This window comes from Nestor notabilis, unplaced genomic scaffold (assembly GCF_000696875.1).
Source record: "Nestor notabilis isolate BGI_N333 unplaced genomic scaffold, ASM69687v1 scaffold18002, whole genome shotgun sequence".
Taxonomy (NCBI): Eukaryota; Metazoa; Chordata; class Aves; order Psittaciformes; family Psittacidae; genus Nestor; species Nestor notabilis.
In genome coordinates this window covers 41,175-58,834 of record NW_009917176.1, presented here as the reverse complement: position 1 = coordinate 58,834, position 17,660 = coordinate 41,175, and positions in this window count along the sequence as shown.

The following is a 17,660-nucleotide window of genomic DNA, read 5'->3' as shown; positions in this document are numbered from 1 at the left end:
ACTCTGCAGTTCCTTGCCCATAGCATGCCTTGAAAAGATGTGCAGTGGAGTAGGAACTTAAGAGGAGCCCAGGACTCCCGGGCCCTGTTCCTGGAGGGGAGGTATGTGAAGGAGAGGGCATTTTCACTCTGCGTTGCTGGTAGAGCTGGGTAGAAATCTTCCTTTAGGGATGGAAGGTGAATGTGGGTACCCCATGTGGAAGTGCTCAGCTCCTCCATGCAGACATGAAAGTACAGCCTGCAGCAGCTGGGACTGGTGTGTCTGTGCTGTGCTTAGTGCTTGTGCTTCTGTAAGGGTGAGGGAGAACAGGGGCATACGCAGCCTCTGGCACCCCCAGTTCCTGCTGGGTCCTCTCTCTCCGAAGACAGGGCTGTGCTGGCTTGTCCCTGTGGCGGGAGGGAGGACTGGTCATGCTCCTAGGGGGGCTCATCCGTTTTGTGCAGGTTAGAAGAGGTTGCTGGAGCGTGGTGTGAGGCCTCCTCCCTCCTCCTCCATGCTGCTTGCTGTTTCTGCAGCTTTCCCACCTGCTGCCAAGCCGGGGGGAGCAATGCTGGGTGCAGGAAGAAGTGCTGGTTTAACAACAGAGTGCAGTGATGCTGTGCCTTTGGCATGGAGCTAATGGGATGCAAGAGGATTTACAAAATAGACTGGGGGAGAACTCTTTAGTAATTGAAATCTCCTGCTGGTTTTGTGCTGTGCAGAGTAGGATATACACAGCAGCCATTGTGGCTAAACTCAGACCTGATCCCAGAGGAGCGTTCAACCCTGCAGCTTCCAGGGAGCAAGCTTCTGGCATGGAAGGCTCTCAACAAATGCACATAACGAAATACAAAACATTTGGTTGATGCTGGAATGTGATATTAATACAAGCCCTTCCTTACTGCCAGTAACACAGGGCGCTTGTACTTGCAGTGAATTATTATGGAGCATGGAGATGTCTTGGTGATTGGTCTCTTGCAAGGAGTGCCATGAATGCATTTGTAAGCTATGCTTGAGTGTATGTCCGTTCCCCAAATCTTATCTGTTACAGGAGGTAGATATGGGTATTGTTTATGTATATGTTTAGATCAACATTATGACATTGAAATATTTTATTATAACAGCTGTAGTGTAAATCGAGGGCTTGTCTGCCCAGCATGAGTTTGTCTACTCAAGAATTGAGCTCTGGGGGTTTTGCTTTGTTTAGCCCAGGGCAGAAAAACAATTTGGGAAGTTCCTAACCTTCAGCTGACTGGCTTTTGATTTACATCCTTAATGTCATCTTTCTCTTTGGAAGTACTGCAAGGAATGGTTTTTCATTTGACTTCAGTGAGATGCTTACCTACCCAACGGGAACTGGATGGGTGTCGTATCTACGTAAAGGTGGTTGTGAGTAAGCAACCATCTTCCATCTTACTTCCTTAATTGTGACTTTCATATTCTGGTTGATGGTCTTATAATGCTTTTCCTCTTTCTGCTGGATGTTTTTCTGTGCCTTTGACCAGGCTTTGAGTTCACTCTAGCGTCATACTCATTCCGTGCCTTTTTGTTACATTTCAGGGCAGATTTATAGGGCACAAGCTGAACCTTGACAGCAGTGACCTTTTTTTTCTTTTAGCAGATGTACCTCTTCTAGAATATCCTGAAATAATGGCAAAAGCTTTAGGCCAAAATAAGAGTTTTAAATCTTCTCAAGGTTTTGACAGATTCTACTCCTGACAAGGCTTTTTTTTTTCCTTCTTTTGGCAAAGAACAATATCCAGGTGCTTACTACTGTTGTAGATTGATGTTACTTATGCATGTGAGAATTTTGATGGAGCATTTTTGAGCAAAAATGAGCTTTTTGTGCAGAAAGAAATCTCAAGAGTCTTTCTCTGTTATTGCTTTTGCCAAATCAAAGAGGTTGTGGGTATGATAGTAATTCCTGAAGGATTTTTTCTTGATTTGAATGTTTATTGCATGCTAGTAAGAAGGAATATTAAACTATTGTTTCTCTTAAGCCATCTAATTAAGGACCCATTTTGAGATAATACTGGAGGCAGTCATTAAATAAAACCACAAAGATTTTGCCTTTGAGTTTCTAATTTTTAACTCGAAATTGTCAAACACTGTTGGACTCTGCAAAATTTAAATAGGTTGTCATAAGCTCATGGTTGCCAGAAAAATTTGGGAAAATATGCTCAGATCATGCTGTGTACTGAAAAAAATATTTATAGTGTCTGGAGTTTAGAGGTAGCCTTAGGTTTTGGCTGTTCCCTCTTCCTGGGTTTGCATTTCTACCTAGCACAACTAGTACCTTCCCAATTATCCCAACAGTGAGTATATGGAGAGACTAGCCAGTGGCATGCCAAATACCAAATCTTTCATATTTGTACCAGCTTCTAATCTTCCCCCAGATGAACTGCTGTTTGTTTGCCTGTGTTTTGTTGGTCCTTCTTACAAAGCACTTGAGAATACGTGACCGTAACAAGTACCTCTGGTGTGTTTTCAACATGGGAACTAATACCCAAATCACAACAGATGTGATAACACTCAACAAATACTATCGGTGGGGATTTTTTTCCCCATTTCATGTAGTAGCGATTAAAAAAAGCCCTAGTTTATTTGGGGTACCTGTGCTCCAGGTACTCAGCAGTGCTTGTGGGGCTGCAGGTATAGGCCAGAGTAGCTGTTACTGGGTACACTGGAATTCCAACCCTGTCCCTGTGAAGTCCCTTATAGCGAGTGGGCAGCCAAGTACTGATTGTAACAACCCTGGGGTCCTAGAAATTCTATGGAGTCCCGGATTGATTATAGCAGTTAAGTTCCATGAAGTGTCACTCAGATATTACCTTGGTATGTGATAGCAAGATGCCCTTTCACTTGTATTTTGCTTTCAGCACATAAGAGGTTTTTTAGATTGCAAGGTTTTGGGGAAAGGAGTTGCTATTTACAGTGTTCATAGTACTTAGAAAATTAGGGCTTTTTCTTCCTAAGATATTTCTAGCAGTATATAATAGCTTATTATAAGTTCAGCAGTTGTGTGATTTAAGAATTTGGTCCTTGTTGGAAGAAAATTTGTTGGAGATCATGGCAGCTGAAAGATGGTTCCTGGGGAAAAAAAAAAAAAGGTGGAAAATGTAGAAAGAAAGTAAAAGTAAAATGCTCTGTTTGTAAGCCTCATTTATTGGTGTTTAAAGCTGTTTCTAAGCTTCCATGTTTGGAAGCTTTTGGAAGGAAGAAGCTAATTAAAAACACAGTACAACACAACATACTAAACCTCAGCCCAAACCCTATCAGTTGCTTGGCTTAAATTAAGCAGCATGAAATTCATTTCAACAATACCGTAACAGCATGTCACAATTCTTTCCCGTTCAGTACACAGCGTGAATATTTTAAACAAAGTAATTTTCCTGTAATTGCATTGAAGATGTAAGTCTGTTTGGGTTTTTTGTGCCCTGGTGAGACCCTTAGCAAAACTTGTGAGAGATGGGCAAAAGCAAAGTGGATGGATGACTTCAGAGGAAGTCATTACCACCTAAATATAGCTTGTCACAGCAGAGAGCTGCAGTCCTGTATGTCATAAATAGAGTTTGGCTGCCAATCAGGTTTCTTCAGTAAAGGATTACAAAGCATGTGCTATTTGGGATTTGACTTCTGTGAGATGGAGGGGCTGATACCGAGCTGGAATACCTGGAACCCTACAGACCTGCAGGGCTTGCTTGCATCTTACAAACTAATGGGTAGATTGCAAAGCACTGTTAGTTTGTGTGTGGTTTTACCAAATCAACTTTGGGGCAAATTGTGAGACAGTTCAGCATGTTCTAAACCACTTCTGTTTAAAAAATAAGAAGAAATATTCTGGGTTATTTTGGTTGTATAAAATCTGATGGTGTGGGAAGTGGTGACGCCACGCTAGGAGAAAATTGGGACACTGTAATCATAAAAATCTTTAAAAAGATATATCTGCTTTAATTTAACTGTTTGAATTAGGAAAGCATGCAGCGAAAACAGACAGGTGGCTAGGATCTTCTTGCCAATGAGGTCTTGAGGAAAATTCCACTTCTTTCCTCACATTTATAATACTTAGAAGTTTATTATCTTGAACATGCCTGCTTTGGGGGCTGAAGTCTCATCTGTGTCTTTGCAACCCAAGGAGAGATGTATTGTTTTTTGTAATGTTGAGAAAAATCATTTTAGCTAATGAGTGGGAGAGGAGAATTGCCGAGATCCTTCATTTGACACTTCTTACCTCTTCTGATAATGCCAAGTCAGCATAAATGTTTTGTACAGAAGAGATGACAAGAACAGAGGTGGTGGCAAGGGTCCTTGCTCTGGTTGCTGCTTCTCAGCCACTTGGCAACTTAATTCTGTGAGTCTCTTCCATGCAAACCATGTTGTGAGGGCAGCAATTCGAAAACTGCAGCAATCTGGCTCACCCTACCTAGTTTGTTTCTGTGCCATGAACTTCTGCACTTGGGTCCTGTTTACTAAAATAAGGTCCCTTATGCACATAAACTGTGAAATAGAAACCAGGGGTCACAGCACATACTGAAAAGAATGAATGTCAGTAGTCCATGTGCTGCTGAACAGTCCTCCAGGAAAATAACTTACCTGTTATATATGATCTCTCTTAATTTTTTCTTTTTCTAAAGGAATCGGCTGAAATACTATGTTTAAATACTCCACATGCCTGTTTCTCTATTTAGACTGTACTTGTGACCTATCTTGGCAAGTGTAAGTTAGGTAATAACAACTGTGTTGTTTTAAAAACACCTGCTTGTTCTGGCCCTGGCGGGAAGTCTACCATCCCATTGCACATGTATGTCCTTCAGTCATAGAATGGTTTGGGATGGAGGGACCTTAAAGACCATCTAGTTCTAAGACTCCTGCCACAGACAGGGACACCCTCCACTAGACCAAAGCCCTGTCCAACCTGGCCTTGAACACTGCCAGGGGTGGGACATCCAAGAAGGATGGAGCAAAGCTAAAGAAAAAAGGCTTCAGCAAGAACACTGAAAGGAATGTTCTCTTAGTGGCCCCTCTGTCGAGCGGTTGGTGTAGCTGCCCTTGTGTCTAGATACAGAGTTCTTCTGCAAAATGTTGTGCTACTTTATTCAGGCAGAACAGGCTAGTGTGAAGTATTTTTAAAGCAGTGACTGGTATGTTTTGTTGTTAATCCCCTGTGGGCTTTTTATAAAGTTTCAAAGACTAAAATATTACAGAAGTCCTGCAGAGGCAAATAAAATGGTAGTGATGATCTCTAGAGATCCTCACTACAGAAGCACTGTTAGTGGCCTCTTGGCAACTTACGCTGTCATAAAAAACCCCAACCCCAAACAGGCAAATGATGTTGGCCTTATCACCAGGTGATTCCTTGCCCCTGTGAAGTCCCACGGTGTGATTTTGATGGGATGTTTCCTGTGCCTGACTTCACAAATAGTCCTAAACCCATGCAGATGATAAGATACTCATTTTCAGTACTGTAAAAGAATAAATGGTGATTTTTAAACATGCCAAAAGTCCTATGGTAGCCTCTCTTCAAAGGTAAAAGCAGTCTATCTGAGAGCAATCTCGGCACAGGGCACCAGCAGGCACCACTTGGCCCAGGGCAGCCCAGTTTTCACAGAGGCAGCGTGGTGATACGAGTGCATCGGAGAGAGAAAAAGCTAAGCTAGATGAAGACAAAAGAGAATTGGGGGATAAACTATGATTCTAACTTGAACAGAGGGAAATAAGAGGAAAGATGGGAGCTAATGCTCTTCCAGATGGCCAACTTAAATGTCCATGTTGCTGTAAAGAGGAACTAGATGTAGGTGTGGTTTAAAAAAACCCCACAGTGGCCCTCCCATTTCAGCAAGAACACTTCATCACAGCCAGCATAGGAAAGCTCCTGTAATAGTTTAAGACCTGCTGCTTCTGTGCCCTGCCTGTCTCTCTGCGCTAGGACACTGCATTTGTAGTGAGAGCGATGTGGAGAGACTGGGGACCTAGGGAGTGACTTAGAAACACACAGTATTATTTCAGGGCTTCCTGGCTGAAGGCTTTATGCTGTATGTCTGAGGAAATGTTGTGGTAGACCACATATGGTAAACACAGATGCTTGTGTAGTTGGCAGCATGATTAAGTTCAGTTTCAGGGCAATATTTGCCTTTTAAAAAATTTTTTCTGAACACTATGGAACATTCTTGACTTCCTAACGTGTGAGTGGGGACAGATGCAAAGTATCATCTTTCCAGGAAAGCTCATTTAGGATTACAGGTGCAATTTTATTACCTAGTGTATTATTATCAGGTGACATAAAACCCAATAATAGTAGCTTCCACAGAGCCTTGGGAAGATCATTCAATACTTTCAAGAGCCAAAGTAATTAGAAAAAATGAAGCAGTGTCTCTATAGTGTTGCAGCTTTAGTTTGGTGCCTTTTATCACTGAAAAATACACCTTTTTTTTCTCTCCTGGGTCTTCTGAATAGCTTTCATGATAAAGAGGAACCAGCTGCACATTTTGAATCAAAATTCAGACTAGAGGTGTTCAGCTGTTGATTCAATCACTGGTATAGCTACAAGCAATTGAAATAAAACTCAGAGCAGAGCATTCCCAGACAGATCTTTGCTCTTTTATGGCTGGAAAAAAAAGAGTTTGAAAAGTTTGTATATTGTTCAAAGTTTGTAGTTTGGACACATTTTTGGAGAAGAACAATCTGAGCCTGTAGCCATCTATCTGGCTGTGATCCTCACCTTTCAGTTTGCTTGGAACTGCAGAAAAAGTGCTTTGGGTGTTACCTTGTGTGGGAAGATCTGAATTTAAGCTCTTCTTTGGAGGGGGAGAAAAATCCTTAACCCAAAATAAAAATAGTAACTTGGAGGGAGGAATAGACAAAGGATGAGCAGATATTCATGTCTGTCATTGTCCAGTTCTACTGTGAATATTGTAAGCAGAGACATTTCAGATTCTGGCAGCCTCCTATTGCAAAGATCTCAGGTTAGAGATGCTGCAGAGACTCTTTTTGTTTTTTTCCTTGGGACAGCATGCTCAAATAGGGTCAGACCTTGCCCTGGAACTGAGATTTAACCACAGGTAACCAGTGGCTGTGGTAGGAGGGACTTGTATCAGGACTTACTGCTGCTTCTCAGGAAAGGTTTTAACTCCTATCGAGGTGGTGATGGGGGACAACTCACTCGAATCCTTGCACAGGTGCTTGCAGGGACTTAGGTTACACGGCAGTAATCAGAAGAACTCAGCTTTGCTGAGTAGGAGGGTGGATGTAGGGGTGTGCTTAATTGCTTTGCTGAGTTACAGGTGAAAATGTTAGATAAGCACTGGAGCACCTCTCCTGTGGAGACAGGCTGAGATAGTTGGACTTGTCCAGCCTGGAGAAGAGAAGGCTCCAGGGAGACCTTAGAGCAGCTTCCAGTGCCTGAAGGAACCAACAAGAAAGCTGAAGAGGGGCTTTTTACAGGGGCCTGTGGAGATAGAATAAGGGATTATGGCTTTAAACTGGCGGAGGCAGATCAGATAAAAGGAAGAAGTTCTTCGCTGTGGTGGTTTTGAGGCACTGGTGCAGGCTGTCCAGAGAAGTTGTGGCTGCCCCATCCCTGGAAGTTTTCAAGGCCAGGTTGGACAGGGCTTTGAGCAACCTGGTTTAGTGAAGGTGTCCATGCCTGTGGCAGGGAGGTTGGAAATAGATGAGCTTTAAGGTCTTTTCCAACCCAAACCAGTCTGTGAACAGTTCTTGTGAAGGGGACTGGGTAACTTTGGTACCTTCTGCTATTTTACGTAGTTGTCACAGGTAGAGGTGAGATATCTGGAGCAGTTTGACTAGTGCCACTAATAACTTATTGCAAATGTGTAAATGCATTTTTATGCTGAAGAGAACAGAGACAGTGATGGACTAAACAGTAAAACATTTTGTCCATCTCTGTACTTCAAGTAGTTTATGCTGTCCTTTTTGCTACTAAAACATCTAAGCTTTCTGTTGGCTGGTTAGCATTTGAGGTTCTGGAAAGGCAAAACAACATCTGAGTTGATGGTGATTTACAACAGAAGAAATTACATCTGTCAAAATGTGAGAAGGAAAAGTTCAGAACAGATATTATATTCACTGACCACTATCTCAGGCTTCTTTATTTTTGTACCTAGATCTTTAAACTGTAGACCTTTTACGTGTGTAGCACTGGATGAATGCATAACTGTAATGCATGTTGGGTGAAATGTTACGTCTTGCATGTTCATTTGAACATTACAGAAAAAGATGTAGTATTTTGGCAGTAAATGTATATATTACTAGTACTTTCTTTTTAAACCAAATCTCTTAGATGTAAAAACACAATCTGTGTTGAACTGAAGGCAGCTTGAGAAAAGAGATGACTGCAGTATTTTTAACTCAGGAAAAAAAGAGATGATGAAAATAAATGTTAGAACAATTGCCCTATTTTCTAATAATTAGTATTCACGAAGAAAAAACGTGTTCTAACTACCTAGTAATTTCTGAATTGCTGAGACACCTAATGAGTTGTCTTAAATAAATTTACCAAACATATAGCAGGAAATAATTACTGAGCATTTAATTCTGAAATCACAACTCAATGCAAAGTGGTTATGCAGCTGGCTTGTGTATGTCAGTTATTCAGTGAGAAGATGATTTGGCTGGGAACTGAATCTTGTCCTGTTTGGACTTTAATGGCACGTTCACATTGTCTTGTAGATGTGAATTTGTGAAAAAGTCCTACTAGAATGCTTTGCTATAGCTCTACTGGACCTTATTATTTAACATTACAATAGCTTTAACAGATTTTGCAATTCTAGGGGGATGTTAATAATTTTAGAGGATACTAAAAGCAAAATGGGCTGTGCTTCCAGTTGATCTCTGCACCTCATTCTGTGAAGACTTTACATGTGGGAATAACCCGTTCGGTTTCTTTAGTGCAAACGGTTGCTCCTCATCTCTGCAGCTCCCACTGAAGTCTCCTTCTAGGGCTTAGGATATAGGACCTCTCTCCAGTGTTTTACTGGGGTTGTTACAGCACATGCAGATCTTCCTGGCTCTGACTTTGATTGCAGCACAGTAACGTTTTCATGCCAAATGAATAGATACCCACTGTTTTGTATTTGCCTCTTAATTACATCACCTGCCCAGTAATTAAATTTAGCTGCCCTCCCTGAGTGCTGAGACCAGGTGAGCACCAACTGTGGTCAACAGTAGTGGCTGTGATTACTTAAAATGTGGGGTGTTTTAAAGTCCACAAGTTTTGGTTCCTGTTTTCGTGTAAAAATATGTTAGTACTTATTCTCTATAACACCTGTCTTTATAGTATAATTTTAGTAGTAACCTCTGTGAGTTAAACCTACATTTTCAGGCAGTGGGAACAATAGAAATGCTATCACTAGATTGCGTAGAGGCTCATCTCGTGCAGAGGGACTACACAATGCACATGGACAAGTGAGATGGTTTATGTGGGTTCTTCGAGAGAACTGCATTGTCAAGGAATAGGGTTTCTGTTTAAAAAAAAAAAAAAAGCAGCATCATTCCGTGAATGCATGTGGCATATGGCAGCATATGCTCCTGCAGCCATTGCTGTGCCTATTTGTTCTCTTTTTGCTTTGTCAAGAACTTTGTCAAGATTCTGGGAAGTCGTTGAGGAGGTATACAGCCTCGTGTGGGATGCGCATTGACCTCAGTTCTTGCTGAAAGTTGCAGAGGACTGAGGACACTCAATCTTTTTTCAAGTTGAGGCTCTGGTTCTTGAGGATTACGTCTTGTGTGAAGGGAAAGGTAGAGGATGGGCTAATGTAACCTTCCTGCTAATGAAACCAGCCTTCCTTTTCTGTGTGGCTACTTAGGTTTTTGGCTACTTCCACCAAGGAAACACATCAGCCCCAACTAGGGATGGAGCTGTGGTCTTGAGTTAAATAGGCCTTAGGCTATATCTTTTGTTTCTGAGCAGTGCTTATGTCCCAAATCATGCTGAAGTCTGAGCGGGCTGTCATTGCTCATTATGGAAGATAGGAGCGTAAATGATTACATGGGGGGTTATTATTCTTTTTAAAGTGAATGAATGCGTAGACCAGTGATTGCAATGGAAAAGAAATGACAAAGCAATGAAGAAAAACAGTCTAATAATAGTAATAATAACAATAAACAAATCTTGAGTTGTTTAAACCTTGTAGTGGATGGCAAACAGAAAAAGCCACCTCTCTGACAGGGTTATATTGACCTGCATATCCTGCTCTGGAAGCTCGGAAGACCTTAGAATGTCCTTCCAGTACAAAAAGGGGCCTGCAGGAAAACTGGAGAGGGACTTTTTGCAGGGACATGTGGTGATAGGACAAAGGGTAATGGCTTTAAAGACAGAGAGGAGATTTAGAGTAGATAAAAGGAAAAAGTTCTTCACTGTGAGGATGTTGAGGCGCTGGCACAGGTTGCCCAAAGAAGCTGTGGCTGCCCCATCCCTGGCAGTGTTCAAGGCCAGGTTGGATGGGGCTTTGAGCAACAAGGTCTAGTGGAAGGTGGCCATGGCAGGGAATTGGAACTAGGTGATCTTAAAAGTCACTTCCAGCCTAAACCATTCTGTGATCATTTCCATGCGCATACATGCCAAGGTCAGAAATACCTGTATTGCAATATAACTTAAATAATTCTGTCTAAATGCATACCCTGAATAATAGCCAGCAATTTTTGTCGTACAGAAAGCGTTACTCTTGTGGACAAGACATGGTTACCAGCAATGGCCTTTGCCTTGCATGGGTGATTGCTGTGGGTAAGAGAGGTCTGTGGACGGGCAGGGATGGTGCTCCCCACTCACACAAGGTGTTTGTTGCTCTGAACTGAGTTTTGGCCTCTTTGGTCATGAGCAGTGGGCTCAGCACAGAGTGTTCTGCACCAGGGGTTTTGAGATCTCATGTTTCTGTGCTGGTTTGGGAGGATGAAATCTTGGGATTTCATCTATGTGGCAGGAAGAATGTGTCCTGCCTGCTTTTCTGCCAAATACTGTTAGATACAGTGCTCATGCAGATAAATGTTATAATGAGTTTACTAAATGCAGCAAGAACAAAAACGGTACTGGTTTGGTACTGGTTTGAAATGAACTTTTCCTTCTCTTGCTGCTCAGCTAAACTAAGTAATCATGCCTGGTGATGGTTGGAATATGGTTTGGATTGAGAGCAAAGGTTACCTTCCTTTTTTCTGTGTTTCAGTCAGTCACCTAAGACTGACTTTCTTGGGAAATCAGCAGTGTCTGGTAGCAGCCTGGCTGTGAAGAATAACCATGTGCCACCCCAGCAAACTGCCAGCACCTTCCTGGAGCACCCTATTTCATGTGCAGGTCTCCAATCAGAGCTTTTGGCAGCTGGAGGAACCACAAGCCCTGAAGCGCCCAGTTAATCATGGGTGGCTCTCTTCAAAGGGAAGAAATACTTTCTGATGCAAAGCAAAGATCCTAAAACTTCAATCATCATGATAGTATTTAATCCAGCCAAAGTGACTACTAGTAGCCAGTCTCTCCATGATTCCACATCTTAGCCAAGAAATGAAATTTCAGCTTCTCTGTATGCAAGTTGAGTGTTTCTTGGCAGTGCTGTAACAGCTCCAGTCCTAAATGTGGTACTTGTCTGCTTTTGTGGGAATTGGGAGTAGAGATCTGTAAGTTACAGTGCCCAGCTTTATAGAAGTACATTTGAATGAACTGGATATTAAAGAACACATCAAGATTGCACCCAGAAGTCTACTTTTGATGCTTTGGTTATTAATAATGTAGTTAATTTAAAAAAACAAAACCAAAAACCACCCAAAAAAACACTGCAGAAAGCCAGATCTGCTGTATTGTCTCTCTCCACCAGGCTAGGTAGGAAGGAGTCTGCAGTTCCTCCCAGCCTGTGCAGTTCTGATTCTACCATGCAGTGTTAATGTCATGCGGCACAATCAACGTGTAACAAATTGCAATGGAAGATGAGTTTCCATATCTGTATATCCATCTGTAAATGTAAATTTTTCTTTTACTAATTATTACATAAGCTGCAGGCTTTCTGTGCAGCAGGATGTCTGTGTACTAGCCCTCAGTCGGGATTTTGCTGGCTGTCCCTAACCTTGCAGAGACAGGAATGTGACAAGGCAGGCTGAGTGTGAAACAGCATGTAGGAGAAAGTCATGTTGTGCTTTACAAGGCCATGTTTGTTTTCTGGTATAAAACAGCTAAACAATGATGAGCAATCTTGGTTTGTACAATATTGCTCTCTTAAACTTCCATTGTGCTGTATGAGTCCTCACACACTCAGATGTTTGATAGGAAGTTTTTAGTGGAGGTCCTGACCACTTTAAAAGATTGGAGTGACCTCAGTTCAACTCTTTGGTTTGCTGTGTCACCTCTGAGTTCAGCATCAGGACAGGATCTTTAGGAATTTTGGGGTCTTGCAGGTGAAACTGCCTTGAGCATCTAAAAAACTATAGGGAAGCTTGAATGTACCAAGTAGGATCCCTGTTATGGGAAGAAACTAAGATGAGGCGCAAGAGGAGAGACGGACAGGGGGGATCTTCTTTTCTCCCGAGGTGCTTCATGCTGTCCCTAGCTCTGGTATTACTCAAACGCCAGCAAACCATCCAGAATATTTGGCTGCCTGGAGGTGTGCTGCCAGCCCTAATACTTGGTCATTTTGAAGTGGTGTGGATTTTCAAAGTGAACTCTCTGTTATTGCAAAGACATTTTTCTCAGCTGAAAACAACATGTGCGTATGAACACAGATACTAGGGCTTTCCTCTTCAGTGCCATGTATGCTTTATTAAGCATGGTGACTGCCATGTGTGTTCAATGTCTGTTTACTCCCAGATAGAGAGCTGCACTCAGAATGCCTGTAGCTGGTCCTTCTGCAGAAGGATGCCTGCAGTTATACAATGCTGCCTGTTGTCTTGCTTAATGGATAAGGCAGAAGCTTTTTCTCTGAGCAGGGTATGTTTTCAGAAATGTTTCTGGGTTGTGATGGACTCTGCAGCACACTAAATCTTTTCGAAAGAGACTGCATGTCATCTGGCTTACTGGAGCTCTTAATGGACTGATGCTTTAATTGCACAAGCTGTATGACAGAGCATTACAAGTTATGGCTGGATAGAGAGCAATTCAGATCTGTATATTTATGGCAGTTGGAAAACAAAATTATTTGCAACCTTGCTGAAGTCTTTATTTTTTTTTCCATTTCTGAAACCATAACAGTTAAAAATTGGTATTTTCTTCTGCTCTGTTCTTCAGCAAGCAGGAAGGCTGGATCTGGCTGGCAGCTGTTTGTTATGTCAAGGAAGAGGACACATATATGAACTTCTTCTCCCTAAATAGGCTGGGGCATAGGAACAGCATGAAAACTAGGAATTTTGTGTTACCTTTTCCAGTCATCCAGCTATCTTGGCACCTGTCTTTCATCAGTCTCAAGTGTAAGACCACTCAGTGAGCAACAGAGAGTGATGTTTTGCCATTATTTTCTAGTTGCTGAATAAACAGACCCACTGTTCTTTCTGCTTTACCCTTTTTCCCTAGAATTTTTGTGATTACTTCAGACTTCAGTGTTTTTCTCAAAGCTGAATTGTACTAATTAATGAGAGAGGAAAATGAATGAGGGGGAAAATAAATAATACATTGCAAGTAAAATGAGTTCACAGAAGACCAAAGTAAAAAGTCTGTGAAATAAGAAACAGATCTTTCATTGCCTTGAATAATACAATTATCTAGCAAAGCCTTTTTCCTTCAAATTGTCAGATCTGGTGTGCACTTGAAGTCATTGCATATGCTCCCACTTCACAAAATTCTCTCAGGGTTTTTGAAGTTGGGTAAGAGCTTCTGTGATAATTGGTCCTTGAATATTGTGTGCAAATGTGAAACTGTGAACAAACACAATATGCTCCAAATTATCAGCTTGCTGCTCTAAGCAGTGTGAAAATAAAAAATTAAAGGGTCTTTTTGATAGAGTTTTGGTATACTGAAAAAGATGGTGAATGCCTTCTTTCTTCTCCTGTCTCTTCCTGAAGACTACTGACATAATTTGATTTTCATTGTGTGGTCAGGCAGTCAGTTATCCTTCCCCAGCTGTGACAAGAGCATGGATTCATCGAAGTGTTTAGTATCATTGCATCTATTGCAGTTTTAACAAATAATGACCTGTCAGTCCAGAACTTCATTGCACCTGGTGCTGTACAGGCAAGAGTGTTCATATTGGCTTGTTGCACAATATTCTTTCAATGTTGCACAATATTGCTGTCAATATTCTGATCTTCAGTCAAAAATTTTAAACAGAACCAAAAATCAGATACAAGAAGTGATGCTTTTGTCTGTTCATGGATTTAAAAAACAATCAAAAGCTGAGCTTCTGAGGATGACAAGGGTTATTTTTGATTTATGCACTGCTTGTGTTATAGGAGTTCCCAGAACCCTTAATTGGCTTCAGAGTCCCGGTTTCTGAGTAGAAGTCACTGCTGCCAAGAGCCCAGTGTTAACTACAGAAGCAGCTTGGCTGGTGAATACAGAGTGCAGAAGTGAGGGGTAGTGTTACCAGAAGCCTCAGAGGTGACTGGGAAGTTGGTGAGAGGCCTTGCTGGGGTCAGTGTGTGTGTACCTGATTGGACTGTGTTGTCTTGCTCGGTGTGGGACAGTGACTGAGCTAAGAGATGTAAACCTTCATCTCGCTTGGTCTGCTCTGACCTAATGTGGATGCTGGTGTTTCTTGGCCCGTGCTGATGGTACGTTACAGAATGACGGGTTTCACTGCTTACCTGGGACTGCTTTTTCTGTCCATTTTGCTGCTATTTGTGGAATTGTGCCTTGTTTTCAGCGTGATGCTGCAGCTCAGCGTCATGTGAGTCAGAGTCCTGGGGCTGCATCTTTCAGATAAGCCACTTGCTATTTGGCATAACTTGCAAGAGAAGGGATCATGCGGAGGTGATTATACCAATCCATATCATTTGGCATACAGGCAGTGATTAGCATTGAAGAGCAGCCTGGGGTAGCCTTGCAGTATCAGCTACTTTGGTTAAGACTGCTTTCTTCTGACAGCATTAAATAAGTCAGTGCTCAAACATACACCACTAGAAGCCAGTATGGGAAACTGTGCATCCAGCGTAGGTATCTATTTCTATTAAATTCCCTTAGAGAGCTACACTGAATCATATCCAGAGGACTTGAATAAATACATAGATAAGAGCCTATGAACTTCTTGCTCACCATTTCCCCATACATATGATTTCTGCAGTCCACCTACGTGTGTGATGCCGATATCTGTCCTGTCAGTGATGCGTTCTGTGCCTTGTTCTCATACACCTTTCAGTACACAGAAAATTAAGGGAGAAATGACGTGATCAGAGAGCACGTGGGTGAGGAACAGTGTCTCCTACTCTCAGTGACAGCAGTAGTGGCTTCATCTCAGGCTTCAGGCATGCCAGGGCGGGGTGCATTCGTCTTGCAGTCCAGGTGGGACTAAAATCTTGGAAAGAACCCCATTCCCATTGCAGTATGTTATTTCTATTTATTATTATGCCTTTTGATTTATTATTTGTAGAGTGTGATTACTTTTCCTTCTTCCTTTCTGCTGCTATTGAAGCTTTGTTGTCTGTAAGTAAAAAATGTGGTGATCAGCAGCTATAAAACATTCTTCAGAGCGTTCAGTGGACAATAAATGATAAGCTTTTCTTCTGTATCACATAGTCAGTCTGTCTTTGCAGCCTCTGGTCTGGGTTGTTTTGGGGTTGTTTGGTTTTTTTTCTTCCTGTGGGTTTGGTTTTGGTTTTTTTTTTTTTTTTTTGTTTTGGTTTGGTTTTTTTTATTCACTGCTTTGAACAATGCAGGCTCTGGAATGGAGGATGTGCTGTCATTTTAGGACTGTAATATTTAACCATATAAATTCAGCCTCCCACTGATAGACTTCCCTTTCAGTTGCTGAACAGAGATGTAGTTTGGAATGGTAGACTAGGCAGGGGGTCTTCTGCTCCTCATTTTGCCTAGGTATGATGAGTTGGCATGCTTTGCACTCTCACTTTTGACCAGGGAAGAAATACTCTTATGCCCCTGCTAGTGATGCATTTGGAAGCTGAAGTTTTTAATCTTGCCAGTAAGGCAAGATTAGAGAGAGGAATAACTGGCTGCTACTGAGCAGCAGCAGAAGTGTCTTTGGTGCATGCCTAAGCCAAGTGGTGTGGCTGGTGATTTCCCTGGTCTCTGCTACATCCCAAAGGAAGCAGAAGGAAGAGCAGCATGCCTAGCTTCTGAGCTAGGAAAAGTTGTGCGGCTGCCAGCAGCTAATGCTGGTTTTCAGCCTCTTGATGTTAGATCTGTTCCAGCTCAGGCCTCAGATGTGTGTATGCCTGCAGATGCCCGGCTGCTGAGAGGCACTCTGCCTTTTGCAGCTCAACTTGGGGTGCAGGTTGCAGGGTGGCTGGCTGTCCTGGGAAGGAATTTGTCTGATCTGTTAAAATCAAACCTGTGTGTGAGGTGAATCCTGTTCTTGACATAGAGAAAATCCACTCTTCCTAGCAACAGGACCAAGCTTACAGCCAAGTTATGAGTATGTCACAAAAAGAGAGCATCTGCTCATCGGTGGTTCATTGCCAGAAGTCTTCTAATGGATATGTATTCACGTCAATATTTAAGAATATGTTATTTTACATGGAGAGTAAGAATATTGACTTCTATGGTACGTTACTTAGAATATGTGTCCCTGTGCTGCAGGATATAAGGAAAAAAGTTTGAAAGGCATAATGCTGTAAAATGGAACATGGTCTTGGAACACATGTAGAGTAACAGATTTTGGAGCTCTGTAGATGTATAAATATGTAGGAACTTATTTATTATGTCTAGGTAATAATTAAATAATAGTGGTTTAATATTATGCCTTCAATTTTTTTCTAGGAATGTGGTGACTTGGAAACTATTTGTTACACTGGTTATGTAATAAACCACAGCATACGTAGTCCAGCACATTCCTCCCTTCCCTTATTTAAAACCAGAAATAGTGTCTCTTAGCAGTGGTCAGACATTGCTGTGTGTTCCTCCTACTGAGTACAGTACTGGGGCTGAATCCTTCTGCAGCTCTTCGTTATCCTGATCCTTTTGAAGTGCTTTCTCTCTCTCTCTCTTTTTTTTTTTTTTTTTTTTTTTTTAAATGATGGTAGTTTTGTGTAGTTTTTTTTTTTTTTCCTTAAGACATGCAAAATATATAGGTTAAAAAGTTAAGCTGCAGTGCAAACTGTATGCAGCTCTTCATATACTGACCTTTCTAGCAGCCGTTACCAGCCCAGCTAAGCCAGGGTGCAGAACCTGGGGAGTGTGCGATTGCTGCATGTCACCTGCAGCCAGTGCAGAGCATTGGGCTCGGGGTGGGGGGGGGTTGTGTGTGTGTGAAATGCAGACCTCCCATGCTGGGAGCAGACTAATGACCCGAGCATTAATTAGTCAGATGATGTCATGAAGAGAACAGAATTCCGCAAGGCTGGAGTCTGGCTTAAGCAAAGGTCATCACTCATTAGCCAGGCATATTAATTAATTAATTAGTTCAGTAAAAATTCCATTTGCTTTGAAAATGGCTCAGTAACAGACACAGATTGCCCATTCAGTATTAACCTTGAGTGGGAAGTTAGATCTGGACTTTAGGATTTTGAGGTCTTCGTAGGAATTTTCTTCTATAGTGAAAATTTACTTCACCTTTTGTATGAATGCCCAGTCATACACACCTCCA